This window comes from Pseudophryne corroboree, unplaced genomic scaffold (assembly GCF_028390025.1).
Source record: "Pseudophryne corroboree isolate aPseCor3 unplaced genomic scaffold, aPseCor3.hap2 scaffold_147, whole genome shotgun sequence".
Lineage (NCBI taxonomy): Eukaryota > Metazoa > Chordata > Amphibia > Anura > Myobatrachidae > Pseudophryne > Pseudophryne corroboree.
In genome coordinates, this window is record NW_026968099.1 from 1,206,509 (window position 1) to 1,233,225 (window position 26,717).

Consider the following 26,717-nt stretch of genomic DNA (forward strand, 5'->3'; position numbering starts at 1 on the left):
TAACTCTGTCAAGTATAGGAGATTCAACTGAGGCAGCACAAGGTAACTCTCATCTGGGGACAACAACTGCAGGGAGAACACATATTTTCAGATGAACACGGGAGGGCAGAAGGCTGCCTAATACTGAAGCAGCCCCAAACAACAAACCAAATGCAACAACTAGTACAAGCATTCCTGGGGGAAGGTCTGCAGAAGACGGATTTGCATACGGTGAAGTCATCCAAGCAGTGGGTCAAAGTTGGCTGGAACCCTCATCTGCATATGAAAAGAGAAAAGGGGTATGCAGGGCATGGCGGCCTTTTGCGGCGCTTGGATGACCCCTAGTTCGCATTAAACACCTCCACCCTCCTTCGGTGTGGGGCTCATGTTGGCTATGCCCCAGCCCCTGAAGCATTAAAGCTGATTTCTTGCAGCAGCTGGGCACTGTAACAGCTCCAGAGCTGCTCTGTAAGGCAAGTAAAAGGGTGTGGGCCCTGCAGCACTACCTGTAGTTCGCATTGTGCGTTGGAAGGCACAAATTAAGCATACGGGAGAAGTCAGGATAGTGCACAAGGGCATAGAAGGGAGTGGCTCAAGAAAAGAGAAGTGGAAACAGACAGCAAACTAAGCTGGAGAGAAACCTGAGACAAAGAGATCTGAATTATACGAGAGCCGACCAGGGAAACACAAATTATGCAGTCAAGTTTCCCACATTTGGGGAAATCGCAGGAGCAGCACACCCAGAGTGCAATGGGTGAGCCTTGCCCTGGGAGAAGCACCTTCATGATCATAGTATCTCACCTGGCAGGTAAGTAGGAGTTGGGCTAGAGCTGGGGAGGGTCGCTGCTCGGGCACCCCCCTGTCAAATGAAGGAGATCCAACTGAAGCAGCACAAGGAAACTCTCGAAAGAAGAACAAGGCTAGAGGAAGATCTGAGACAAATAAATCTGACTTTTACCAGAGCTGACCAGAGGAAAGAACAAACACAGTCCCCCACTACCACAAATAATGCAGTCGAGTTTCCCACATTTGGGGAAATCATAGGGGTCAGCATACCCAGAATGCAATGAATGAACCTCACCCTGGGAGAACAATCTTCATGACCATGGTATCTCCTATGCAAAATAAGTATGATTTGGGATAGGGCTGGGGAGTGCCGCTGCTCAGGCATAACTCTGTCAAGTATAGGAGATTCAACTGAGGCAGCACAAGGGAACTCTCATCTGGGGACAACAACTGCAGGGAGAACACATATTTTCAGATGAACATGGGAGGGCAGAAGGCTGCCTAATACTGAAGCACCCCCAAACAACAAACCAAATGCAACAACTAGTACAAGCATTCCTGGGGGAAGGTCTGCAGAAGACGGATTTGCATATGGTGATGTAATCCAAGCAGTGGGTCAAAGTTGGCTTCAACCCTCGTCTGCATATGAAAAGAGAAAAGGGGTATGCAGGGCATGGCATCCTTTTGCGGCGCTTGGATGACCCCTAGTTCGCATTAAACACCTCCACCCTCCTTCGGTGTGGGGCTCATGTTGGCTATGCCCCAGCCCCTGAAGCATTCAAGCTGATTTCTTGCAGCAGCTGGGCACTGTAACAGCTCCAGAGCTGCTCTGTAAGGCAAGTAAAAGGGTGTGGGCCCTGCAGCACTACCTGTAGTTCGCATTGTGCGTTGGAAGGCACAAATTAAGCTTACGGGAGAAGTCAGGATAGTGCGCAAGGGCATAGAAGGGAGCGGCTCAAGAAAAGAGAAGTGGAAATAGACAGCAAACTAGGCTGGAGAGAGACCTGAGACAAAGAGATCTGAATTATACGAGAGCTGACCAGGGGAAACACAAATTATGCAGTCAAGTTTCCCAAATTTGGGGAAATCGCAGGATCAGCACACCCAGAGTGCAATGGGTGAGCCTTGCCCTGGGAGAAGCACCTTCCTGATCATAGTATATCACCTTGCAGGTTAGTAGGAGTTGGGCTAGAGCTGGGGAGGGTCGCTGCTCGGGCACCCCCCTGTCAAGTGAAGGTGACCCAACTGAGGCAGCACAAGGGAACTCTCGAAAGAAGAACAAGGCTAGAGGAAGATCTGAGACAAAGAAATCGGACTTTTACCAGAGCTGACCAGAGGAAAGCACAAACACAGTCCCCCACTACCACAAATAATGCAGTCGAGTTTCCCACATTTGGGGAAATCACAGGTGCCAGCATACCCAGAATGCAATGAATGAACCTCACCCTGGGAGAACAAACTTCATGACCATGGTATCTCCTATGCAAAATAAGTATGATTTGGGATAGGGCTGGGGAGTGCCGCTGCTCAGGCACAACTCTGTCAAGTAAAGGAGATTCAACTGAGGCAGCACAAGGGAACTCTCATCTGGGGACAACAACTGCAGGGAGAACACATATTTTCAGATGAACATGGGAGGGCAGAAGGCTGCCTAATACTGAAGCACCCCCAAACAACAAACCAAATGCAACAACTAGTACAAGCATTCCTGGGGGAAGGTCTGCAGAAGACGGATTTGCATACGGTGAAGTCATCCAAGCAGTGGGTCAAAGTTGGCTGGAACCCTCATCTGCATATGAAAAGAGAAAAGGGGTATGCAGGGCATGGCGGCCTTTTGCGGCGCTTGGATGACCCCTAGTTCGCATTAAACACCTCCACCCTCCTTCGGTGTGGGGCTCATGTTGGCTATGCCCCAGCCACTGAAGCATTAAAGCTGATTTCTTGCAGCAGCTGGGCACTGTAACAGCTCCAGAGCTGCTCTGTAAGGCAAGTAAAAGGGTGTGGGCCCTGCAGCACTACCTGTAGTTCGCATTGTGCGTTGGAAGGCACAAATTAAGCATACGGGAGAAGTCAGGATAGTGCGCAAGGGCATAGAAGGGAGCGGCTCAAGAAAAGAGAAGTGGAAACAGACAGCAAACTAAGCTGGAGAGAGACCTGAGACAAAGAGATCTGAATTATACGAGAGCCGACAAGGGAAACACAAATTATGCAGTCAAGTTTCCCACATTTGGGGAAATCGCAGGAGCAGCACACCCAGAGTGCAATGGGTGAGCCTTGCCCTGGGAGAAGCACCTTCATGATCATAGTATCTCACCTGGCAGGTAAGTAGGAGTTGGGCTAGAGCTGGGGAGGGTCGCTGCTCGGGCACCCCCCTGTCAAATGAAGGAGATCCAACTGAGGCAGCACAAGGAAACTCTCGAAAGAAGAACAAGGCTAGAGGAAGATCTGAGACAAATAAATCTGACTTTTACCAGAGCTGACCAGAGGAAAGAACAAACACAGTCCCCCACTACCACAAATAATGCAGTCGAGTTTCCCACATTTGGGGAAATCATAGGGGTCAGCATACCCAGAATGCAATGAATGAACCTCACCCTGGGAGAACAATCTTCATGACCATGGTATCTCCTATGCAAAATAAGTATGATTTGGGATAGGGCTGGGGAGTGCCGCTGCTCAGGCATAACTCTGTCAAGTATAGGAGATTCAACTGAGGCAGCACAAGGGAACTCTCATCTGGGGACAACAACTGCAGGGAGAACACATATTTTCAGATGAACATGGGAGGGCAGAAGGCTGCCTAATACTGAAGCACCCCCAAACAACAAACCAAATGCAACAACTAGTACAAGCATTCCTGGGGGAAGGTCTGCAGAAGACGGATTTGCATACGGTGAAGTCATCCAAGCAGTGGGTCAAAGTTGGCTGGAACCCTCATCTGCATATGAAAAGAGAAAAGGGGTATGCAGGGCATGGCGGCCTTTTGCGGCGCTTGGATGACCCCTAGTTCGCATTAAACACCTCCACCCTCCTTCGGTGTGGGGCTCATGTTGGCTATGCCCCAGCCCCTGAAGCATTAAAGCTGATTTCTTGCAGCAGCTGGGCACTGTAACAGCTCCAGAGCTGCTCTGTAAGGCAAGTAAAAGGGTGTGGGCCCTGCAGCACTACCTGTAGTTCGCATTGTGCGTTGGAAGGCACAAATTAAGCATACGGGAGAAGTCAGGATAGTGCGCAAGGGCATAGAAGGGAGCGGCTCAAGAAAAGAGAAGTGGAAACAGACAGCAAACTAAGCTGGAGAGAGACCTGAGACAAAGAGATCTGAATTATACGAGAGCCGACCAGGGGAAACACAAATTATGCAGTCAAGTTTCCCACATTTGGGGAAATCGCAGGAGCAGCACACCCAGAGTGCAATGGGTGAGCCTTGCCCTGGGAGAAGCACCTTCATGATCATAGTATCTCACCTGGCAGGTAAGTAGGAGTTGGGCTAGAGCTGGGGAGGGTCGCTGCTCGGGCACCCCCCTGTCAAGTGAAGGAGATCCAACTGAGGCAGCACAAGGAAACTCTCAAAAGAAGAACAAGACTAGAGGAAGATCTGAGACAAATAAATCTGACTTTTACCAGAGCTGACCAGAGGAAAGAACAAACACAGTCCCCCACTACCACAAATAATGCAGTTGAGATTCCCACATTTGGGGAAATCATAAGGGTCAGCATACCCAGAATGCAATGAATGAACCTCACCCTGGGAGAACAATCTTCATGACCATGGTATCTCCTATGCAAAATAAGTATGATTTGGGATAGGGCTGGGGAGGGCCGCTGCTCAGGCACATCTCTGTCAAGTAAAGGAGATTCAACTGAGGCAGCACAATGGAACTCTCATCTGGGGACAACAACTGCAGGGAGAACACATATTTTCAGATGAACATGGGAGGGCAGAAGGCTGCCTAATACTGAAGCACCCCCAAACAACAAACCAAATGCAACAACTAGTACAAGCATTCCTGGGGGAAGGTCTGCAGAAGACGGATTTGCATACGGTGAAGTCATCCAAGCAGTGGGTCAAAGTTGGCTGTAACCCTCATCTGCATATGAAAAGAGAAAAGGGGTATGTAGGGCATGGCGGCCTTTTGCGGCGCTTGGATGACCCCTAGTTCGCATTAAACACCTCCACCCTCCTTCGGTGTGGGGCTCATGTTGGCTATGCCCCAGCCCCTGAAGCATTCAAGCTGATTTCTTGCAGCAGCTGGGCACTGTAACAGCTCCAGAGCTGCTCTGTAAGGCAAGTAAAAGGGTGTGGGCCCTGCAGCACTACCTGTAGTTCGCATTGTGCGTTGGAAGGCACAAATTAAGCATACGGGAGAAGTCAGGATAGTGCGCAAGGGCATAGAAGGGAGCGGCTCAAGAAAAGAGAAGTGGAAACAGACAGCAAACTAAGCTGGAGAGAGACCTGAGACAAAGAGATCTGAATTATACGAGAGCCGACCAGGGAAACACAAATTATGCAGTCAAGTTTCCCACATTTGGGGAAATCGCAGGAGCAGCACACCCAGAGTGCAATGGGTGAGCCTTGCCCTGGGAGAAGCACCTTCATGATCATAGTATCTCACCTGGCAGGTAAGTAGGAGTTGGGCTAGAGCTGGGGAGGGTCGCTGCTCGGGCACCCCCCTATCAAATGAAGGAGATCCAACTGAGGCAGCACAAGGAAACTCTCGAAAGAAGAACAAGGCTGGAGGAAGATCTGAGACAAATAAATCTGACTTTTACCAGAGCTGACCAGAGGAAAGAACAAACACAGTCCCCCACTACCACAAATAATGCAGTCGAGTTTCCCACATTTGGGGAAATCATAGGGGTCAGCATACCCAGAATGCAATGAATGAACCTCACCCTGGGAGAACAATCTTCATGACCATGGTATCTCCTATGCAAAATAAGTATGATTTGGGATAGGGCTGGGGAGTGCCGCTGCTCAGGCACAACTCTGTCAAGTAAAGGAGATTCAACTGAGGCAGCACAAGGGAACTCTCATCTGGGGACAACAACTGCAGGGAGAACACATATTTTCAGATGAACATGGGAGGGCAGAAGGCTGCCTAATACTGAAGCACCCCCAAACAACAAACCAAATGCAACAACTAGTACAAGCATTCCTGGGGGAAGGTCTGCAGAAGACGGATTTGCATACGGTGAAGTCATCCAAGCAGTGGGTCAAAGTTGGCTGGAACCCTCATCTGCATATGAAAAGAGAAAAGGGGTATGCAGGGCATGGCGGCCTTTTGCGGCGCTTGGATGACCCCTAGTTCGCATTAAACACCTCCACCCTCCTTCGGTGTGGGGCTCATGTTGGCTATGCCCCAGCCCCTGAAGCATTCAAGCTGATTTCTTGCAGCAGCTGGGCACTGTAACAGCTCCAGAGCTGCTCTGTAAGGCAAGTAAAAGGGTGTGGGCCCTGCAGCACTACCTGTAGTTCGCATTGTGCGATGGAAGGCACAAATTAAGCATACGGGAGAAGTCAGGATAGTGCGCAAGGGCATAGAAGGGAGTGGCTCAAGAAAAGAGAAGTGGAAACAGACAGCAAACTAAGCTGGAGAGAGACCTGAGACAAAGAGATCTGAATTATACGAGAGCCGACCAGGGAAACACAAATTATGCAGTCAAGTTTCCCACATTTGGGGAAATCGCAGGAGCAGCACACCCAGAGTGCAATGGGTGAGCCTTGCCCTGGGAGAAGCACCTTCATGATCATAGTATCTCACCTGGCAGGTAAGTAGGAGTTGGGCTACAGCTGGGGAGGGTCGCTGCTCGGGCACCCCCCTGTCAAATGAAGGAGATCCAACTGAGGCAGCACAAGGAAACTCTCGAAAGAAGAACAAGGCTAGAGGAAGATCTGAGACAAATAAATCTGACTTTTACCAGAGCTGACCAGAGGAAAGAACAAACACAGTCCCCCACTACCACAAATAATGCAGTCGAGTTTCCCACATTTGGGGAAATCATAGGGGTCAGCATACCCAGAATGCAATGAATGAACCTCACCCTGGGAGAATAATCTTCATGACCATGGTATCTCCTATGCAAAATAAGTATGATTTGGGATAGGGCTGGGGAGTGCCGCTGCTCAGGCACAACTCTGTCAAGTAAAGGAGATTCAACTGAGGCAGCACAAGGGAACTCTCATCTGGGGACAACAACTGCACGGAGGACACATATTTTCAGATGAACATGGGAGGGCAGAAGGCTGCCTAATACTGAAGCACCCCCAAGCAACAAACCAAATGCAACAACTAGTACAAGCATTCCTGGGGGAAGGTCTGCAGAAGACGGATTTGCATACGGTGAAGTCATCCAAGCAGTGGGTCAAAGTTGGCTGGAACCCTCATCTGCATATGAAAAGAGAAAAGGGGTATGCAGGGCATGGCGGCCTTTTGCGGCGCTTGGATGACCCCTAGTTCACATTAAACACCTCCACCCTCCTTCGGTGTGGGGCTCATGTTGGCTATGCCCCAGCCCCTGAAGCATTAAAGCTGATTTCTTGCAGCAGCTGGGCACTGTAACAGCTCCAGAGCTGCTCTGTAAGGCAAGTAAAAGGGTGTGGGCCCTGCAGCACTACCTGTAGTTCGCATTGTGCGTTGGAAGGCACAAATTAAGCATACGGGAGAAGTCAGGATAGTGCGCAAGGGCATAGAAGGGAGCGGCTCAAGAAAAGAGAAGTGGAAACAGACAGCAAACTAAGCTGGAGAGAGACCTGAGACAAAGAGATCTGAATTATACGAGAGCCGACCAGGGAAACACAAATTATGCAGTCAAGTTTCCCACATTTGGGGAAATCGCAGGAGCAGCACACCCAGAGTGCAATGGGTGAGCCTTGCCCTGGGAGAAGCACCTTCATGATCATAGTATCTCACCTGGCAGGTTAGTAGGAGTTGGGCTAGAGCTGGGGAGGGTCACTGCTCGGGCACCCCCCTGTCAAATGAAGGAGATCCAACTGAGGCAGCACAAGGAAACTCTCGAAAGAAGAACAAGGCTAGAGGAAGATCTGAGACAAATAAATCTGACTTTTACCAGAGCTGACCAGAGGAAAGAACAAACACAGTCCCCCACTACCACAAATAATGCTGTCGAGTTTCCCACATTTGGGGAAATCATAGGGGTCAGCATACCCAGAATGCAATGAATGAACCTCACCCTGGGAGAACAATCTTCATGACCATGGTATCTCCTATGCAAAATAAGTATGATTTGGGATAGGGCTGGGGAGTGCCGCTGCTCAGGCACAACTCTGTCAAGTAAAGGAGATTCAACTGAGGCAGCACAAGGGAACTCTCATCTGGGGACAACAACTGCAGGGAGAACACATATTTTCAGATGAACATGGGAGGGCAGAAGGCTGCCTAATACTGAAGCACCCCCAAACAACAAACCAAATGCAACAACTAGTGCAAGCATTCCTGGGGGAAGGCCTGCAGCAGATGGATTTGCATATGGTGATGTCATCCAAGCAGTGGGTCAAAGTTGGCTTCAACCCTCGTCTGCATATGAAAAGAGAAAAGAGGTATGCAGGGCATGGCGGCTTTTTGCGGCGCTTGGATGACCCCTAGTTCGCATTAAACACCTCCACCCTCCTTCGGTGTGGGGCTCATGTTGGCTATGCCCCAGCCCCTGAAGCATTAAAGCTGATTTCTTGCAGCAGCTGGGCACTGTAACAGCTCCAGAGCTGCTCTGTAAGGGAAGTAAAAGGGTGTGGGCCCTGCAGCACTACCTGTAGTTCGCATTGTGCGTTGGAAGGCACAAATTAAGCATACGGGAGTAGTCAGGATAGTGCGCAAGGGCATAGAAGGGAGCGGCTCAAGAAAAGAGAAGTGGAAACACACAGCAAACTAGGCTGGAGAGAGACCTGAGACAAAGAGATCTGAATTATACGAGAGCCGACCAGGGGAAACACAAATTATGCAGTCAAGTTTCCCACATTTGGGGAAATCGCAGGAGCAGCACACCCAGAGTGCAATGGGTGAGCCTTGCCCAGGGAGAAGCACCTTCATGATCATAGTATCTCACCTGGCAGGTAAGTAGGAGTTGGGCTAGAGCTGGGGAGGGTCGCTGCTCGGGCACCCCCCTGTCAAGTGAAGGAGATCCAACTGAGGCAGCACAAGGAAACTCTCGAAAGAAGAACAAGGCTAGAGGAAGATCTGAGACAAAGAGGAGAGTAGGGGAGAGGTCTGGAGAGGAAAGATAGATTTGAGTGTCATCAGCATAGAGTTGATATTGGAAACCAAAAGAACTAATGAGCTTACCTAGTGAGGACGTATAGAGAGAGAAGAGAAGAGGACCAAGGACAGAACCTTGGGGTACCCCTACAGTTAGTGGAAGTGAGGGGGAGGTAGAGTCATGAGAGGAGACAGAGAATGAACGGTCAGAAAGGTAGGACGACAACCAAGAGAGGGCTGTGTTACGCAGACCAATGGAGTGAAGGATTTGCAGTAGGAGAGGATGGTCCACAGTGTCAAAAGCAGCAGAGAGATCAAGTAGAATAAGTAGAGAGTAGTGTCCCTTAGATTTAGCAGCATGGAGGTCATTGCATACTTTTGTAAGGGCAGCTTCAGTGGAGTGGAGAGGACGGAAGCCAGACTGGAATGGGTCAAGCAGTGAGTGTGAGGAAAGAAAGGAAGTAAGGTGGTTGTAGACAATACGCTCAAGGAGTTTGGAGGCAAAAGGGAGGAGAGAGATGGGTCGGTAGTTGGAGAGAATGTTTGGATCAAGGGTAGGTTTTTTAAGAATAGGAGAGATGAGAGCGTGCTTGAAGGCAGAGGGGACAGTGCCTGATGAGAGGGAGAGATTGAGAAGGTGGGAAAGATGGGAAAAAGCAGAAGAAGAGAGGTGGCAAAGGAGGCGGGAGGGGATTGGGTCAAGTGGGGAGGTGGTGAGGGGACAGGAACGAATGAGGGCCATGACTTCCTCTCCAGATGCATGGGAGAAAGATGACAGAGTTGGTGCGAGGGATGGGGAGGGTTGGTAAGGGGTGGGAGAAGGCTGGTTACTGATAGTCTGGTGTGATGTGATGTCCTGACGTATGGAGTCAATTTTGGATGTGAAGTAAGTGGCAAAGTCAAGAGCAGAGAGTGAGGAAGGGAGACGAGGTGGAGGTGGGCAGAGGAGTGAGTTGAGAGTGGCAAAGAGGCGCCGGGGGTTGGAAGACTGGGAGGAGATGAGGTTCTTGAAGTATGACTGTTTAGCAAGAGAAAGGGCAGCACTGAAGGATGAGAGCATAAGTTTGAAATGGAGGAAGTCTGCCTTAGAGCGTGATTTCCTCCAGTGTCGCTCAGCAGTACGTGAGCATTTTTGCAGATATCTGATGCATTTGGTGTGCCAGGGTTGAGGTGTTAATTTGCGAGGGTGAATAGTGGTTGGTGGAGCAACAGAGTCAAGAGCAGAAGTAAGGGAAGCATTGTATGTGGAAGTGGCTTGTTCAGGGCATGAGAGAGAGAGAATAGGAGAGAGAAGTGAGTCAAACAGGGAGGAAAGGAATGTGGTGTCAATAGCTTCAATGTTACGCTTAGTGATGGTAGCCTTAGGAGGTAGAGATGGGGAAGTCGAGAGAGATAGGTTGAAGCAGAGCAGGTGGCGGTCAGAGAGGGGAAATGGGGAGTTGGAAAAATCAGAAATATCACAGCGGTGAGTGAAGACCAGATCCAGTGAGCTCCCATTCACATGGGAGGGTGAGGAGGTCCACTGGGAGAGACCAAGTGAAGAGGTGAGGTTAAGGAGTTTAGAGGCAGGGGATTGTGTGGGGATGTCAATAGGGATGTTGAAATCGCCTAGGATAATGGTGGGAATGTCAGAAGAGAGGAAGTGAGGAAGCCAGGAAGCAAAGTTGTCGATTAATTTGGAAGCAGTGCCAGGGGGGCGGTAAATGACAGCTACTGGTTGGAAGAGGCATATGGCGTGGACCTCAAATGTAGAGAATATAAGGGATGGTTCTGGTGGTATGAGTTGGTAGGAGTAACTAGAAGGTAAAAGGACCCCAACACCACCCCCATGGCGACCCCCAGGTCGGGGTGTGTGTGGGAATGTAAGGCCCCCAGCAGAGAGAGCAGCAGCAGAAGTAGTGTCAGAGGGCGTAATCCAAGTTTCAGTAATGGCTAGTAGGTGTAGGGAGTTGGAAATGAAAAGGTCATGAGTGGGGACCAGTTTGTTATAAACAGATCTGGCATTCCAGAGGGCACAGGATAGGGGGTATGAGTTTGTGGGAGAGATGTGAATTAGATTTTCAGGGTTGCTGTAGCGATGAGGTGGGATTAACTTTGAGGGCAGGGATGATGAGAGAGTAGTGATGGTACGGGTGCCTGAGCTAGGAGGGGAAACTGCAGGAGGTGGGCAGGGAGGGAGGTCAGTATGATGTGGATGGGGGTGTGGGGAGGTGACAGGGAAGGGAGAGAGGGAGCAGGGCTGAGTTGTGGGGTAGCAGGACCATGGGGCAGAGGTGAATGAAAGTGGGGTAACAGGAAAGGTGGGGGAAGGAAACAGAGGGATGGAGGGGAGACAGAGGAGGGGAGAGAGGAGGAGGTGGAGGAGACTAGGGGGGAAGGCTAAAGATACATTATTAGGTAGACACTGAGTGATGTGGGGAGTATAAGAAAACCTTGACATAGTGTTAAGTAGGTAAATAGGTTGAGGGAAAGTGGAAGTAGGAGAGGAGACTGTTAGGCAATCCGAGCAGAAGAATTGCAGAAATGCAGGTGAGAAAAGCAGTGTAGGCTCAAGGGGTGTAGATTTAGTATGAAATGAGTCAAAAGCGTAGATAAAGTGGGTGCAGAAAAGTATTTGGAGTGTAAGAAATGAAAGGATTGTGAGAGGTTTAAGAAGCAATGGTAATTATGTTAGATGTTTTAAGTGTTTGCAGGTAAAATTGCATTGGTGCAGCTGTGCTTAAAAAACAAAATTACAATAATACAGTAAATGGATGGTTTATGAAATGTCCAAGTAAGGTAGTTCTGTGCTATGTAATCAGATGCAACAATCAGGAGGTGAGTGATCTGAGGAGTAAGTGACTCACATTTGTTATTAGTTCTTCAGTTTTCTTTGTTTTGTTAGATTGGTGTGCTTCTGTTTTCCTTCTTTTTCACTTCGATTGAACGCTGATTGAACACTGCTGTTATGTGTCAATTTTATCACGCTTTGATAAAAATGCACGCTTAGATCAATAAATGCACAGCCAAATGGCTTTGCACAGCCTACACCATTGGACTTAAGTAGAAGACTATTACAAGTGAAACCAATAATTGAAATCTGTAACCACACCCACCCCCTCAAATGCCAGGCAATAAATTACCTTAAAAACAACAACCAGGCATTCCACAAAGATTAAACTGGGTCTATATCATTCAAAACTTCAAAAAAGTACTTCAAAATCACATACTATGCAATAATGTTTCAATTTGCATTACCCAGCAGAATTAGCTTTGCATATATAGATATAGTGCAGCAGAATATATTGGTGGTTGTAGTCAATTGTAATTACCTGTAGGTGACAAGAAGAGAAGAAACGTCAATTCACAATCGATATCAGCTGAAGATAAATTAATGCTGATTGAACACTGCTGTTATGTGTCAATTTTATCACGCTTTGATAAAAATGCATGCTTAGATCAATAAATGCACAGCCAAACGGCTTTGCACAGCCTACACCATTGGACTTAAGTAGAAGACTATTACAAGTGAAACCAATAATTGAAATCTGTAACCACACCCCACCCCCTCAAATGCCAGGCAATAAATTACCTTAAAAACAACAACCAGGCATTCCACAAAGATTAAACTGGGTCTATATCATTCAAAACTTTAAAAAAGTACTTCAAAATCACATACTATGCAATAATGTTTCAATTTGCATTACCCAGCAGAATTAGCTTTGCATATATAGATATAGTGCAGCAGAATATATTGGTGGTTGTAGTCAATTGTAATTACCTGTAGGTGACAAGAAGAGAAGAAACGTCAATTCACAATCGATATCAGCTGAAGATAAATTAATGCTGATTGAACACTGCTGTTATGTGTCAATTTTATCACGCTTTGATAAAAATGCACGCTTAGATCAATAAATGCACAGCCAAACGGCTTTGCACAGCCTACACCATTGGACTTAAGTAGAAGACTATTACAAGTGAAACCAATAATTGAAATCTGTAACCACACCCCACCCCCTCAAATGCCAGGCAATAAATTACCTTAAAAACAACAACCAGGCATTCCACAAAGATTAAACTGGGTCTATATCATTCAAAACTTTAAAAAAGTACTTCAAAATTACATACTATGCAATAATGTTTCAATTTGCATTACCCAGCAGAATTAGCTTTGCATATATAAATATAGTGCAGCAGAATATATTGGTGGTTGTAGTCAATTGTAATTACTCAGCAGAATTAGCTTTGCATATATAGAATTAGTGCAGCATAATATATTGGTGGTTGTAGTCAATTGTAATTACCCAGCAGAATTAGCTTTGCAAATATAGATATAGTGCAGCAGAATATATTGGTGGTTGTAGTCAGTTGTAATTACCCAGCAGAATTAGCTTTGCATATATATGGTGCAGCAGAATATATTGGTGGTTGTAGTCAATTGTAATTACCCAGCAGCAGCTCTACTGCACTCAACATCACCAGTGCTCACAATATATATAATGCTATATACTATGCCATAGTGGTGCTTACTATATAACACCTCCTACTGCGTTCCCCCTGGCAATGAGCATGACACCCAGAGAGTAAAACCCCTGGCAATGAGCATAACACCCAGCACGTGAAACTCTTGGCATTGAGCAGTTTTTGTAAAAGTAATTAGAAGCTTTACTGTAGGGCATAGTGTATCACAGATATTGTGGTCAGTGACATAATATGTTCCAAAGGGCATTAATGTGTGGGGCTTAACATGGTGGAAATTACTGTACTTTTTTCCCTGTGGTGGCTGAGGTCTGTTGGTGCAGGGTCAAGAACTGGTGTAAGGTAGTCTTTGCCTGCAAGGCTACGCCCATTTTATGGAGACCATACCCATTTTTGCGAGGTCACGCCCCCCCATCCCGTCCGGAGCGCTCACGCAAGTATAGTTTTTTTTATATATATATATATGGGGGAGGGGCACAATTTTTAATGCCAATGGTGGCGGGGGGCACGCATTTGAAGCCACATTGTTTAGAAACACCCCTGCAAGAAAATATCTGCAAATCCAATGTTACCATAAGTGTGGCATATACCTGCGCTTGCTCGCGGGGTGAGAACATCTCCCTAATTGAATTCAGCGATATGAATAGAGGTTGTGCAGCAGCCACAGAAAGGGTTAATCTCTGCAGTTTGTCACTAAATTACATTGTTGCAATTTTAGCTGGGAGCTGCAATAATTACTCTAATACATAACACAGCCAACACTTCTATATTCACACAATATACTGCATGGTGAATATAGAAGTGGTGCTTACTAAACAGCACCTCCTACTGCATTCCACATCACCGCTGGTCACACTCATATCAGGCCCATAATGCTGTATACTATGCCATAGTGGTGCTTACTATATAACACCAGGTGCTGTGCAGTGGTCAAAACACACTAACTGGTCCCATGCTGTTGTTGAACTAAAGGCCTATACACACGATGAGATTCGGTCTATGCTAATAGGTTTAAAAAGGTTACATAAAAGCTACTTTATGTATTTATTCATTAAAGTTTTTAAGTTGTATTTTACAACCATACAATGATATGATATATAATGTATCGTATAATCATTACATAATGTTGATGGCATTGAATTGTCTCTGCCTTGACTAGTGGCAGCAGCTTCAGCACTAGGTGGAAGTGGATCTTGATCTTTCCCTATTTTACCCTCCACCTTTTTGTTCTCCATATTTTAATGTGTGGAATTATATGCCAGTAATATATCTGGAATTAGACGGTGGTAATGTCTGGAATTAGATACCACTAGATAGATACCAGATATCACTGTGACTGGAATGATGACATATGCACAGTGACAGGACACTACCACAGCACCCTACAGCAGCCATATGCGGCACAAGACACTGGAGTATTAGTAATGTACTGTAGTATACTGAGCACCACAAGACAATGAGCAGTGATACGGAGCACTGATGAGATTACTAGAACTGACACTGAGCAGCCAGATGCAGCACTGGACTGTTAGTAATGTTCTGTAGTATACTGAGCACCACAATGCAGCACAAAACAATGAGCAGTGATACTGAGCACTGATGAGGATACTAGAACTGACACTGAGCAGCAAGATGCAGCACTGGACTGTTAGTAATGTACTCTAGTATACTGAGCACCACAATGCAGCACAAGACAATGAGCAGTGATACTGAGCACTGATGAGGATAGTACTACTGAGAACTGACACTGAGCAGGAGAGACACACTACAATTTCATCTTGCGCCTCTTTTTTTATTTATCTTTGCATCATGTGCTGTTTGGGGCTATTTTTTTAAGTGCCATCCTGTCTGACACTGCAGTGCCACTCCTAGATGGGCCAGGTGTTTGTGCTGCCCACTTGGGTCGCTTAGCTTAGTCATCCAGGGACCTTGGTGCAAATTTTAGGACTAAAAATAATATTGGGAGGTGTGAGGTGTTCAGAATAGACTGGAAACAAAGGAGTAGAAATTATGGTTATTGAGCTTAATACTATAGGATCAAAATTACCCCCAAATTCTATGATTTTAGCTGTTTGAGGTTTTAAAAAAAAATCACCCGAATCCAAAACCCGAAAGGGTGGTTTTGCCAAAACGCGTCCATATACAAAACACAACTGCGGATCCGAAACCAAAACCAAAACATGAAACACGAAAAATGCCCGCTGCACATCTCTAGTTAGGGGAGAAGCATGTAGCCTTGTAGACTATGCACAGCTATATCTAGAAAAATATACGATCTAATCTTTAACCAACCAATGCAAGAAAGTATTTAATGTGAAAATACGAAACACTAGACTAATTGGAGGTGCGCCCTAAAGCAAATTACAATGTTAGGATTAGGGGGTTCGGAAAGACCTTTAGTGTATACACTACTATATACATTTTAAGATAGGAAGGTACAAATTACATATTCACATTGCATCTATGGGCTGGATTCAAATGTCCCTTTCCTCCCTCAATCGTGCCCGTCAGCAGCTATTCTAATGTTGCTGCCAACGGGTGCGACATGTTTATTTCAGCTCGCTACCCCCAGGGGAAACAAGCTGAAATGTGTGCAAAGAGACCCATTTGGGCAACCAAACGGTGTCTTTTCACGATCGCGCCCATTACTTTATTCAGGTTTAGGTGCTTTGTGCACCTAAACCAGAGTGTAATGGGCGCAATAATTGAGGGCATTTGAATTTCCCTTATATGTGTGTGTGTGATATACACACAGACACACATACTGTATTTCTTTATATAATGGACACCTCAGTTTCTATTCATTCATGTCCTGCCCCCTACTCTGTCAGACCCCTTCCCCTCTACTTTTCTGACCCCAAACGCCACTCATTCTTGTTGAGTGCTGGTGGGCCCATTCAGAATTTTGCTATGGGGTCCACAAAGGTCTAGTTACGCCACTGGGCAGGGTTATAGAGGAGGCGGTGCAAGGCATCCTGGGAACAGTCAAAGCTTTAGCCTGTTGGTGCCTTGGATCAACATCCAACTCTACACCCCGATGTTAGTGTAGTGCCTTTTGGGGTTAAGGTTTTACAGAAAGTTACAGGTTTTTTTAATTTAGTAAAATATGCCCCATTTTAAAGATAGGGCATTTAAATTTGTTGCACCTGTGCAGTACATAGCAGCCTGCAGGGCATGTACAGTGGCTTCATTTGGGTGCACATACATTGCCGGCTCCTGGTCGCAAACTGAAATTGTTGTGTGTAAGTGGAATTAGCGGTGTTTATGTCATACAGGGGGGTGGGGGAGGTTTGTGGTTGGTGGGGGGCACGCTGTGCGATTATTATCCTGCATCTATACATACATGCGCTAACACCTGGACATACACTGATGTACCCACACCTAATATCCATACATACACGCCCTGACACCTGGACATACACCAACATTCCCACACCTGCATCTATACATACACATGCTGACACCTGGACATACACCAACATACAAGCACCTGCATCTATATATACACGCGCTGACAAATGGACATACACCGACGTACCCACACTTGCATCTATACATACATGCACTGACATCTGGACATACAAGCACCTGCATCTATACATACACGCGCTGACACCTGAACCTACACTGACGTTCCCACACTTGTATCTATACATACACATTCTGACACCTGGACATACACAGACGTACCCACACCTGCATCTATACATACACGCGTTGACACCTGGACGTACACTGACGTACACACACCTACATCTATATATGCATGGATGCAAATGTGGGTACGTCTGTATACGTCCAGGTGTTAGCATGTGTATGTATAGATGTTAGGTGTGGGTACATCAGTGTATGTCCAGGTGTCAGCACATGTATGTATAGATTCACATGTGGGTACGTTGGTGTACGTTTAGGGGTCAGCGTGTTTATGTATAGATGTTGGTGTGTGTATGTCAGTGTACGTACAGATATAGGTGTGTGTATGTATGTATGTATGTATGTATGTATGTATGCATATGTATAGAGGAAGGTGTGATACATACATATAACACATACATGATAGATACATACATATATCACACACACGATAGATAGATAGATAGATAGATAGATAGATAGAACACATACATACAAGATAGATACATACATACATACATACATACATGATAGATACATATATACACACATACGATAGATAGATAGATAGATAGATAGATAGATAGATAGATAGATAGATAGATAGATAGATAGATAGATAGATAGATACAGATGGGATACGTGATGGGAGGGGAGGCGTGACATCACCACTGTGCGCTCCGGTGCAGGGGCGCGCGATACGATACTGGCGTGCGTGACACTGGTGTAGATTGAAGAGGGAACATATAAAAGCGGGGTAAGTCATGATATGTATGTATTGTCATTTCACTTTTTGTCACTGTGTTGTCTACATCCTGAAGACGGTGTTGTCGTACACCGAAACGTTGATGGATCACTAAGTATGTTTTATACTTGAATACAATATTTGAAAAAATCCTCTGAGTGCCGTCCCCTCTGTATCTCTAGATAGATAGATAGATAGATAGATAGATCACAAACATATATGATTCATACATATATCACACACACATACATGATACATACATGAGAAAGACCTGGGATGGTGATGAGGCCCGGGCCCCCTGCTGATGTTGCGTTGAGGAAGGCAGTGTTCCAGGGCGGATGCCAGTCGGGAAGAGCGCCGCGCAGCCCGGGAAAAATACTGCAGAGGAGCTACATCTGGAAGAGCCCCAGGGAGGGAGAGTGTCACATGCCCCATCCTGCGCGGCACACTCTGCAGGCCTGCACATGGGAAGGGAGGTCTCTGGCCACACATACTCACCCTGCTGCTGAAGCCCCACTGCTGTCCCCATCAGCGCTCTCCAGCGGGGAGCGGAGCCAGGATGAATCTCAACCTGTGAGAACTATCTTCATGATCAAGAGATCTCATATGCAAGATAAGTATGTGTTGGGAAAGGGCTGGGGAGGGCGGCTGCTCGGGCACACCCTCGTCAAGTTAAGGAGATTTAACTGAGGAAGCACAAGGGAACTCTCGTCTGGGGACAACAACTGCAGGGAGACCACATCTTTTCAGATGAACATGGGAGGGCGGAAGGCTGCCTAATACTGAAGCACCCTCAGACATTAAACCATATGCAACAACTATTGCAAGCATTCCTGGGGGAAGGTCTGCAGCAGACGGATTTGCATACGGTGATGTCATCCAAGCAGTGGGCCAAAGTTGGCTGGAACCCTCATCTGTATATGAAAAGAGAAAAGGGGCATGCGGGGCATGGCGGTCTTTTGCGGCGCTTGGATAACCCCAAGTTTGCATTAAACACCCCCACCCTCCTTCGGTGTGGGGCTCATGTTGGCCATGCCCAAGCCCCTGAAGCATTCAAGCTGATTTCTTGCAGCAGCTGGGCACTGTAACAGCTTCAGAGCTGCTCTACAAGACAAGTAAAAGGGTGTGGGCCCTGCAGCACCACCGGTAGTTTGCATACACACATATATAGGACAGCATCTCTTATATGCCCCAGGGTCAATAAAATAGTATCCTTGTCTAGGCTATCCATCCCTTCAAATAAGGCATTTATCCATGCCGCTACAGCACTACACACCCAGGTCGACGCAATTGCCGGTCTGAGTAAGGTACCTGAATGTGTATAAATGGACTTCAGGGTAATCTCCTGTTTGCGGTCAGCACACTCTTTGAGGGTAGCCGTATCCTGGGACGGGAGGGCTACCTTCTTGGATAAGCGTGTTAATGCTTTGTCCACCCTAGGGGAGGATTCCCATCGTAACCTATCCATTGATGGGAAAGGATACGCCATAAGAATCCTTTTGGAAATCTGCAGTCTTTTATCTGGAGATTTCCAAGCTTTTTCACATAACTCGTTCAGCTCGTGTGAGGGGGGAAAGGTTACCTCAGGCTTCTTTCCCTTGTACATATGTACCCTCTTGTCAGCGACAGGGGGTTACTCTGTGATGTGCAAAACATCTTTTATTGCCATAATCATAAATCTAATGGATTTTGCCAATTTTGGCTGTAACTTTGCATCATCGTAATCGACACTGGAGTCAGAATCCGTGTCGGTATCTGTGTCAACAAACTGGGATAGTGGGCGCTTATGAGACCCTGACAGTCCCTGCAACATAGGATCAGGCATGGGTTGAGACCCTGACTGTCCCAAAGCTTCTGCCTTGTCTAATCTTTTGTGCAATGAGTTTACACTAGCATTTAAAACATTCCACATATCCATCCAATCAGCTGTCGGTGGAGACACCACATTCATTTGCTCCCGCTCCTCTCTAATATAGCCTTCTTCCTCAGACTAGAGATGAGCGCCGGAAATTTTTCGGGTTTTGTGTTTTGGTTTTGGGTTCGGTTCCGCGGCCGTGTTTTGGGTTCGACCGCGTTTTGGCAAAACCTCACCGAATTGTTTTTGTCGGATTCGGGTGTGTTTTGGATTCGGGTGTTTTTTTCCAAAAAACCTAAAAAACAGCTTAAATCATAGAATTTGGCGGTCATTTTGATCCCAAAGTATTATTAACCTCAAAAACCATAATTTCCACTAATTTTCAGTCTATTCTGAATACCTCACACCTCACAATATTATTTTTAGTCCTAAAATTTGCACCGAGGTCGCTGTGTGAGTAAGATAAGCGACCCTAGTGGCCGACACAAACACCGGGCCCATCTAGGAGTGGCACTGCAGTGTCACGCAGGATGTCCCTTCCAAAAAACCCTCCCCAAACAGCACATGACGCAAAGAAAAAAAGAGGCGCAATGAGGTAGCTGTGTGAGTAAGATTAGCGACCCTTGTGGCCGACACAAACACCGGGCCCATCTAGGAGTGTCACTGCAGTGTCACGCAGGATGTCCCTTCCAAAAAACCCTCCCCAAACAGCACATGACGCAAAGAAAAAAAGAGGCGCAATGAGGTAGCTGTGTGAGTAAGATAAGCGACCCTAGTGGCCGACACAAACACCGGGCCCATCTAGGACTATTGGCATTCCTGGGGAAGGAGGAAATTGACACTGAGGGAGTTGGTGGGGTGGTTTGCGTGAGCTTGGTTACAAGAGGAAGGGATTTACTGGTCAGTGGACTGCTTCCGCTGTCACCCAAAGTTTTTGAACTTGTCACTGACTTATTATGAATGCGCTGCAGGTGACGTATAAGGGAGGATGTTCCGAGGTGGTTAACGTCCTTACCCCTACTTATTACAGCTTGACAAAGGGAACACACGGCTTGACACCTGTTGTCCGCATTTCTGGTGAAATACTTCCACACCGAAGAGCTGATTTTTTTGGTATTTTCACCAGGCATGTCAACGGCCATATTCCTACCACGGACAACAGGTGTCTCCCCGGGTGCCTGACTTAAACAAACCACCTCACCATCAGAATCCTCCTGGTCAATTTCCTCCCCAGCGCCAGCAACACCCATATCCTCCTCATCCTGGTGTACTTCAACACTGACATCTTCAATCTGACAATCAGGAACTGGACTGCGGGTGCTCCTTCCATCACTTGCAGGGGGCGTGCAAATGGTGGAAGGCGCATGCTCTTCACGTCCAGTGTTGGGAAGGTCAGGCATCGCAACCGACACAATTGGAGTCGGACTCTCCTTGTGGATTTGGGATTTCGAAGAACGCACAGTTCTTTGCGGTGCTACTGCTTTTGCCAGCTTTAGTCTTTTCATTTTTCTAGCGAGAGGCTGAGTGCTTCCATCCTCATGTGAAGCTGAACCACTAGCCATGAACATAGGCCAGGGCCTCAGCCGTTCCTTGCCACTTCGTGTGGTAAATGGCATATTGGCAAGTTTACGCTTCTCCTCCGACAATTTTATTTTAGGTTTTGGAGTCCTTTTTTTACTGATATTTGGTGTTTTGGATTTGACATGCTCTGTACTATGACATTGGGCATCGGCCTTGGCAGACGACGTTGCTGGCATTTCATCGTCTCGGCCATGACTAGTGGCAGCAGCTTCAGCACGAGGTGGAAGTGGATCTTGATCTTTCCCTAATTTTGGAACCTCAACATTTTTGTTCTCCATATTTTAATAGGCACAACTAAAAGGCACCTCAGGTAAACAATGGAGATGGATGGATTGGATACTAGTATACAATTATGGACGGGCTGCCGAGTGCCGACACAGAGGTAGCCACAGCCGTGAACTACCGCACTGTACTGTGTCTGCTGCTAATATATAGACTGGTTGATAAAGAGATAGTATACTCGTAACTAGTATGTATGTATAAAGAAAGAAAAAAAAACCACGGTTAGGTGGTATATACAATTATGGACGGGCTGCCGAGTGCCGACACAGAGGTAGCCACAGCCGTGAACTACCGCACTGTACTGTGTCTGCTGCTAATATATAGACTGGTTGATAAAGAGATAGTATACTCGTAACTAGTATGTATGTATAAAGAAAGAAAAAAAAACCACGGTTAGGTGGTATATACAATTATGGACGGGCTGCCGAGTGCCGACACAGAGGTAGCCACAGCCGTGAACTACCGCACTGTACTGTGTCTGCTGCTAATATAGACTGGTTGATAAAGAGATAGTATACTCGTAACTAGTATGTATGTATAAAGAAAGAAAAAAAAAACACGGTTAGGTGGTATATACAATTATGGACGGGCTGCCGAGTGCCGACACAGAGGTAGCCACAGCCGTGAACTACCGCACTGTACTGTGTCTGCTGCTAATATATAGACTGGTTGATAAAGAGATAGTATACTCGTAACTAGTATGTATGTATAAAGAAAGAAAAAAAAACCACGGTTAGGTGGTATATACAATTATGGACGGGCTGCCGAGTGCCGACACAGAGGTAGCCACAGCCGTGAACTACCGCACTGTACTGTGTCTGCTGCTAATATATAGACTGGTTGATAAAGAGATAGTATACTCGTAACTAGTATGTATGTATAAAGAAAGAAAAAAAAACCACGGTTAGGTGGTATATACAATTATGGACGGGCTGCCGAGTGCCGACACAGAGGTAGCCACAGCCGTGAACTACCGCACTGTACTGTGTCTGCTGCTAATATAGACTGGTTGATAAAGAGATAGTATACTCGTAACTAGTATGTATGTATAAAGAAAGAAAAAAAAACCACGGTTAGGTGGTATATACAATTATGGACGGGCTGCCGAGTGCCGACACAGAGGTAGCCACAGCCGTGAACTACCGCACTGTACTGTGTCTGCTGCTAATATAGACTGGTTGATAAAGAGATAGTATACTCGTAACTAGTATGACTATAAAGAAAGAAAAAAAAACCACGGTTAGGTGGTATATACAATTATGGACGGGCTGCCGAGTGCCGACACAGAGGTAGCCACAGCCGTGAACTACCGCACTGTACTGTGTCTGCTGCTAATATAGACTGGTTGATAAAGAGATAGTATACTACTAATATTATATATACTGGTGGTCAGGTCACTGGTCACTAGTCACACTGGCAGTGGCACTCCTGCAGCAAAAGTGTGCACTGTTTAATTTTAATATAATATTATGTACTCCTGGCTCCTGCTATAACCAATAACTGGCACTGCAGTGCTCCCCAGTCTCCCCCACAATTATAAGCTGTGTGAGCTGAGCACAGTCAGATATATATATACATTGATGCAGCACACTGGGCTGAGCAGTGCACACAGATATGGTATGTGACTGAGTCACTGTGTGTATCGTTTTTTTCAGGCAGAGAACGGATATATTAAATAAAACAAACAACTGCACTGTCTGGTGGTCACTGTGGTCGTCAGTCACTAAACTCTGCACTCTCTTCTACAGTATCACAGCCTCAGGTCAATCTCTCTCTCTCTCTCTCAACCCTAATCTAAATGGAGAGGACGCCAGCCACGTCCTCTCCCTATCAATCTCAATGCACGTGTGAAAATGGCGGCGACGCGCGGCTCCTTATATAGAATCCGAGTCTCGCGAGAATCCGACAGCGTCATGATGACGTTCGGGCGCGCTCGGGTTAACCGAGCAAGGCGGGAGGATCCGAGTCTGCTCGGACCCGTGAAAAAAACATGAAGTTCGTGCGGGTTCGGATTCAGAGAAACCGAACCCGCTCATCTCTACCTCAGACATGTCGACACACGTGTACCGACACACCACACACACAGGGAATGCTGTTTCTGAAGACAGTTTCCCCACAAGGCCCTTTGAAGAGACAGAGAGAGAGAGTATGCCAGCACACACCCCAGCGCTATATAACCCAGGAATAAAACAGTAACTTAATGTTTGCCCAGTAGTGCTGCTGTATGTAATTTGCGAATTATGTGCCCCCCTCTTTTCAACCCTCTTGTCTGACGTGGTATAAGCAGGGTAGAGTCCGGGGAGCTTCCTCTCAGCGGTGCTGTGGAGAAAAAATGGCGCTGGTGAGTGCTGAGGGAGAAGCCCCGCCCCCTCGGAGGCGGGCTTCTGTCCCGCTTAAACTGTAAAATTGGTGGGGGCTCATACATATATACAGTGCCCAGCTGTATATATGTTATATTTTTGCGAAAGAGGTTTATATTGCTGCCCAGGGCGCCCCCCCTGCGCCCTGCACCCTTACAGTGACCGGAGTATGTGAGGTGTATGGGAGCAAAGGCGCACAGCTGCAGTGCTGTGCGTTACCTCAGTGAAGATCATGAAGTCTTCTGCCGCCTCTGAAGTCTTCTTTTCTTCTCATACTCACCCGGCTTCTATCTTCCGGCTCTGCGAGGGGGACGGCGGCGCGGCTCTGGGACGGACGGCGAGGGTGAGATCCTGCGTACCAATCCCTCTGGAGCTAATGGTGTCCAGTAGCCTAAGAAGCAGGACCTTGCAACTCAGAGAGTAGGGCTGCTTCTCTCCCCTCAGTCCCTCGATGAGGGAGTCTGTTGCCAGCAGTGCTCCCTGAAAATGAAAAACCTAACAAAATACTTTCTGTCAGAAAGCTCAGGAGAGCTCCTGAAAAGCACCCAGTCTCCACTGGGCACAGTATCAAACTGAGGTCTGTAGGAGGGGCATAGAGGGAGGAGCCAGTGCACACCCAGAACTAAAGTCTTTCTTAAAGTGCCCATGTCTCCTGCGGAGCCCGTCTATCCCCATGGTCCTTACGGAGTCCCCAGCATCCTCTAGGACGTTAGAGAAAATAGGATTTTAATACCTACTGGTAAATCCTTTTCTCTTAGTCCGTAGAGGATGCTGGGCACCCGTCCCAGTGCGTACTGTGTCTGCAGTTATTAAATGGCCCTTAACTCCAGAACATTTATGTGGAGACAACTTTCCTGACTTGACCATCTTCCTTGGATGTTTTCCCCCTGTGTGACTGCTCCCCAGCCTCGGAGGGTTGCATCCGTGGTCCCTAGGATCCCGTCCTGGATCCCAAACCATCGCCCCTCTAGGTGGTGAGAACTGTGCAGCCACCAATGGAGTGAGATTCTGGTCTTGGAAGACAGGATTATCCTCCGGTGCATGTGTAGGTGGGATCCGGACCACTTGTCCAACAGGTCCCACTGGAACACTCTGGCATGGAGCCTGCCAAACTGAATGGCCTCGTAGGCCGCAACCATCTTCCCCAGCAACCGAATGCATTGATGGATTAACACTCTTGCTGGTTTCAGAATTTGTTTGACCAGACTCTGGATCTCCAGAGCCATTCGACTAGAAGAAAACCTCTTCTGTGTCCAGTATCACTCCCAAAAACAACAACCGCGTCATTAGGACCAACTGCGATTTTGGCAAGTTTAGGAGCCAACCATGTTGTTAAAGAACTGTCAGGGAGAGTAGATGTTTTGCACCAACTGGTACCTGGATCTCGCCTTTATCAGGAGATCATCGAAGTACGGGATAATTGTGACTCCTTGCTTGCGAAGGAGAACCATCATTTCCGCCATCACCCTGGTGAAAATCCTCGGAGCCGTGGACAGACCAAACGGCAACGTCTGAAATTGGTAATGACAATCCTGAATTGCAAACCTCAGGTAGCTTGATGCAGTGGCTAAATGGGACCATGTAAGTAGGCATCCTTTATGTCTACCAAAACCATGAAATCTCCTTTATCCCCCGGACTGGAGATCACTACCCTGAGAGATTCCATCTTGAAATTGAATTTCTTTAGGTAGAAATTAAGGGATTTCAGATTTCAGATTGGTCTGACTGAGCCGTCCGGCTTCGGGACCACGAAGAGGCTTGAATAAAAACCTTCTCCCTGCTGACTAAGGCGGATTTGAACAATCGGTGAGGGGGAACTTCTTGAAACCCCAGCTTGTACCCTTGGGACACTATTTGTAAAACCCACGAGTCCAGGTCCGAATTAATCCAGAACTGACTGAAGAGTTTTAGACGTGCCCCCCAGTGGCGGAACTAGCGAGCAGTGGGCCCATGTGCGACAAAATGGCTTGGCCCCCCCCCCATCCCATCCCATCCAAGTCCACCCCCTCACCCCTGGAGAGGATCTGGTGAGGGGCGCCTGCTCAGGGAAGTGGATACCTAGCAACAGTGCCGTAACTAGACATTTTAGCAGTGTGTGCAAGAAACGGCATTGGAGCTCCACCCCTGCATGCAAAACAGGGGCAGTGCGCGCCGTAGGCGCGCGCAAAAATACATAGTGGCGTGGCTTCGTGGTTAAGGGGTGTGGCCACAAAATAATACCAATTCATAAACGGTGCACAGTAGTCTCCATTATTCAAATTACGCCGCACAGTAGCACCACTACACCAGGTAGAGACCCTTTTACACCTTACGGCGGACAGATTCCTCTTTTTACACATTACAGCAGACAGCGTCCTCTTTTTACACATTACAGCAGACAACGTCCCCTTTTTACACATTACGGCAGACAGCATCCCCCTTTTTTACACAACGGCAGACAGCGTGCCCTTGTTACACATAGCGGCAGACAGCGTACATTTTTTTCACATAACGGCAGACAGCCTGCCCTTGTTAAACATAGCGGCAGACAGCGTACACTTTTTACACATAACGGCAGACAGCCTACCCTTGTTAAACATAGCGGCAGACAGCGTACACTTTTTTCACATAACAGCAGTCAGCCTGCCCTTGTTACACATAATGGCAGACATCGTACACTTTTTACACATTACAGCAGACAGCTTGCCCTTGTTACACATTACAGCAGACAGCTTGCCCTTGTTACACATTATGGCAGACAGCGTGCCCTTGTTACACATTACGGCAGACAGCATCCCCCTTGTTACACATTACGGCAGGCAGATTCCCCCTTTTTACACATTGCGGCA

General features: G+C 47.1%; 14 non-coding genes and 1 pseudogene across 14 annotated transcripts; all 15 read right to left on the bottom strand.

The window, feature by feature from the left end:
- Nucleotides 1-634: 634 nt before the first annotated feature.
- LOC134997923 (U1 spliceosomal RNA) lies at nt 635-795 on the bottom strand. The gene has a single exon (XR_010200295.1). It is a non-coding gene; the product is annotated as a U1 spliceosomal RNA (small nuclear RNA).
- Nucleotides 796-947: 152 nt separating this feature from the next.
- Nucleotides 948-1,111, bottom strand: LOC134997811 (U1 spliceosomal RNA). The gene has a single exon (XR_010200187.1). It is a non-coding gene; the product is annotated as a U1 spliceosomal RNA (small nuclear RNA).
- A 671-nt stretch (nt 1,112-1,782) lies between these two features.
- LOC134998017 (U1 spliceosomal RNA) lies at nt 1,783-1,945 on the bottom strand. Its single transcript, XR_010200383.1, has one exon. It is a non-coding gene; the product is annotated as a U1 spliceosomal RNA (small nuclear RNA).
- Nucleotides 1,946-2,097: 152 nt separating this feature from the next.
- Nucleotides 2,098-2,261, bottom strand: LOC134997857 (U1 spliceosomal RNA). Its single transcript, XR_010200232.1, has one exon. It is a non-coding gene; the product is annotated as a U1 spliceosomal RNA (small nuclear RNA).
- Nucleotides 2,262-2,958: 697 nt separating this feature from the next.
- On the bottom strand, nt 2,959-3,094 carry LOC134997941 (U1 spliceosomal RNA; annotated as a pseudogene).
- A 152-nt stretch (nt 3,095-3,246) lies between these two features.
- On the bottom strand, nt 3,247-3,410 carry LOC134997812 (U1 spliceosomal RNA). Its single transcript, XR_010200188.1, has one exon. It is a non-coding gene; the product is annotated as a U1 spliceosomal RNA (small nuclear RNA).
- A 671-nt stretch (nt 3,411-4,081) lies between these two features.
- LOC134997933 (U1 spliceosomal RNA) lies at nt 4,082-4,244 on the bottom strand. The gene has a single exon (XR_010200305.1). It is a non-coding gene; the product is annotated as a U1 spliceosomal RNA (small nuclear RNA).
- A 152-nt stretch (nt 4,245-4,396) lies between these two features.
- On the bottom strand, nt 4,397-4,560 carry LOC134997846 (U1 spliceosomal RNA). Its single transcript, XR_010200222.1, has one exon. It is a non-coding gene; the product is annotated as a U1 spliceosomal RNA (small nuclear RNA).
- Nucleotides 4,561-5,232: 672 nt separating this feature from the next.
- On the bottom strand, nt 5,233-5,393 carry LOC134997924 (U1 spliceosomal RNA). Its single transcript, XR_010200296.1, has one exon. It is a non-coding gene; the product is annotated as a U1 spliceosomal RNA (small nuclear RNA).
- A 152-nt stretch (nt 5,394-5,545) lies between these two features.
- Nucleotides 5,546-5,709, bottom strand: LOC134997813 (U1 spliceosomal RNA). Its single transcript, XR_010200189.1, has one exon. It is a non-coding gene; the product is annotated as a U1 spliceosomal RNA (small nuclear RNA).
- Nucleotides 5,710-6,381: 672 nt separating this feature from the next.
- On the bottom strand, nt 6,382-6,542 carry LOC134997925 (U1 spliceosomal RNA). The gene has a single exon (XR_010200297.1). It is a non-coding gene; the product is annotated as a U1 spliceosomal RNA (small nuclear RNA).
- Nucleotides 6,543-6,694: 152 nt separating this feature from the next.
- LOC134997844 (U1 spliceosomal RNA) lies at nt 6,695-6,858 on the bottom strand. The gene has a single exon (XR_010200220.1). It is a non-coding gene; the product is annotated as a U1 spliceosomal RNA (small nuclear RNA).
- Nucleotides 6,859-7,530: 672 nt separating this feature from the next.
- On the bottom strand, nt 7,531-7,691 carry LOC134997944 (U1 spliceosomal RNA). The gene has a single exon (XR_010200315.1). It is a non-coding gene; the product is annotated as a U1 spliceosomal RNA (small nuclear RNA).
- Nucleotides 7,692-7,843: 152 nt separating this feature from the next.
- LOC134997847 (U1 spliceosomal RNA) lies at nt 7,844-8,007 on the bottom strand. The gene has a single exon (XR_010200223.1). It is a non-coding gene; the product is annotated as a U1 spliceosomal RNA (small nuclear RNA).
- A 671-nt stretch (nt 8,008-8,678) lies between these two features.
- LOC134997900 (U1 spliceosomal RNA) lies at nt 8,679-8,841 on the bottom strand. Its single transcript, XR_010200272.1, has one exon. It is a non-coding gene; the product is annotated as a U1 spliceosomal RNA (small nuclear RNA).
- Nucleotides 8,842-26,717: the final 17,876 nt, after the last annotated feature.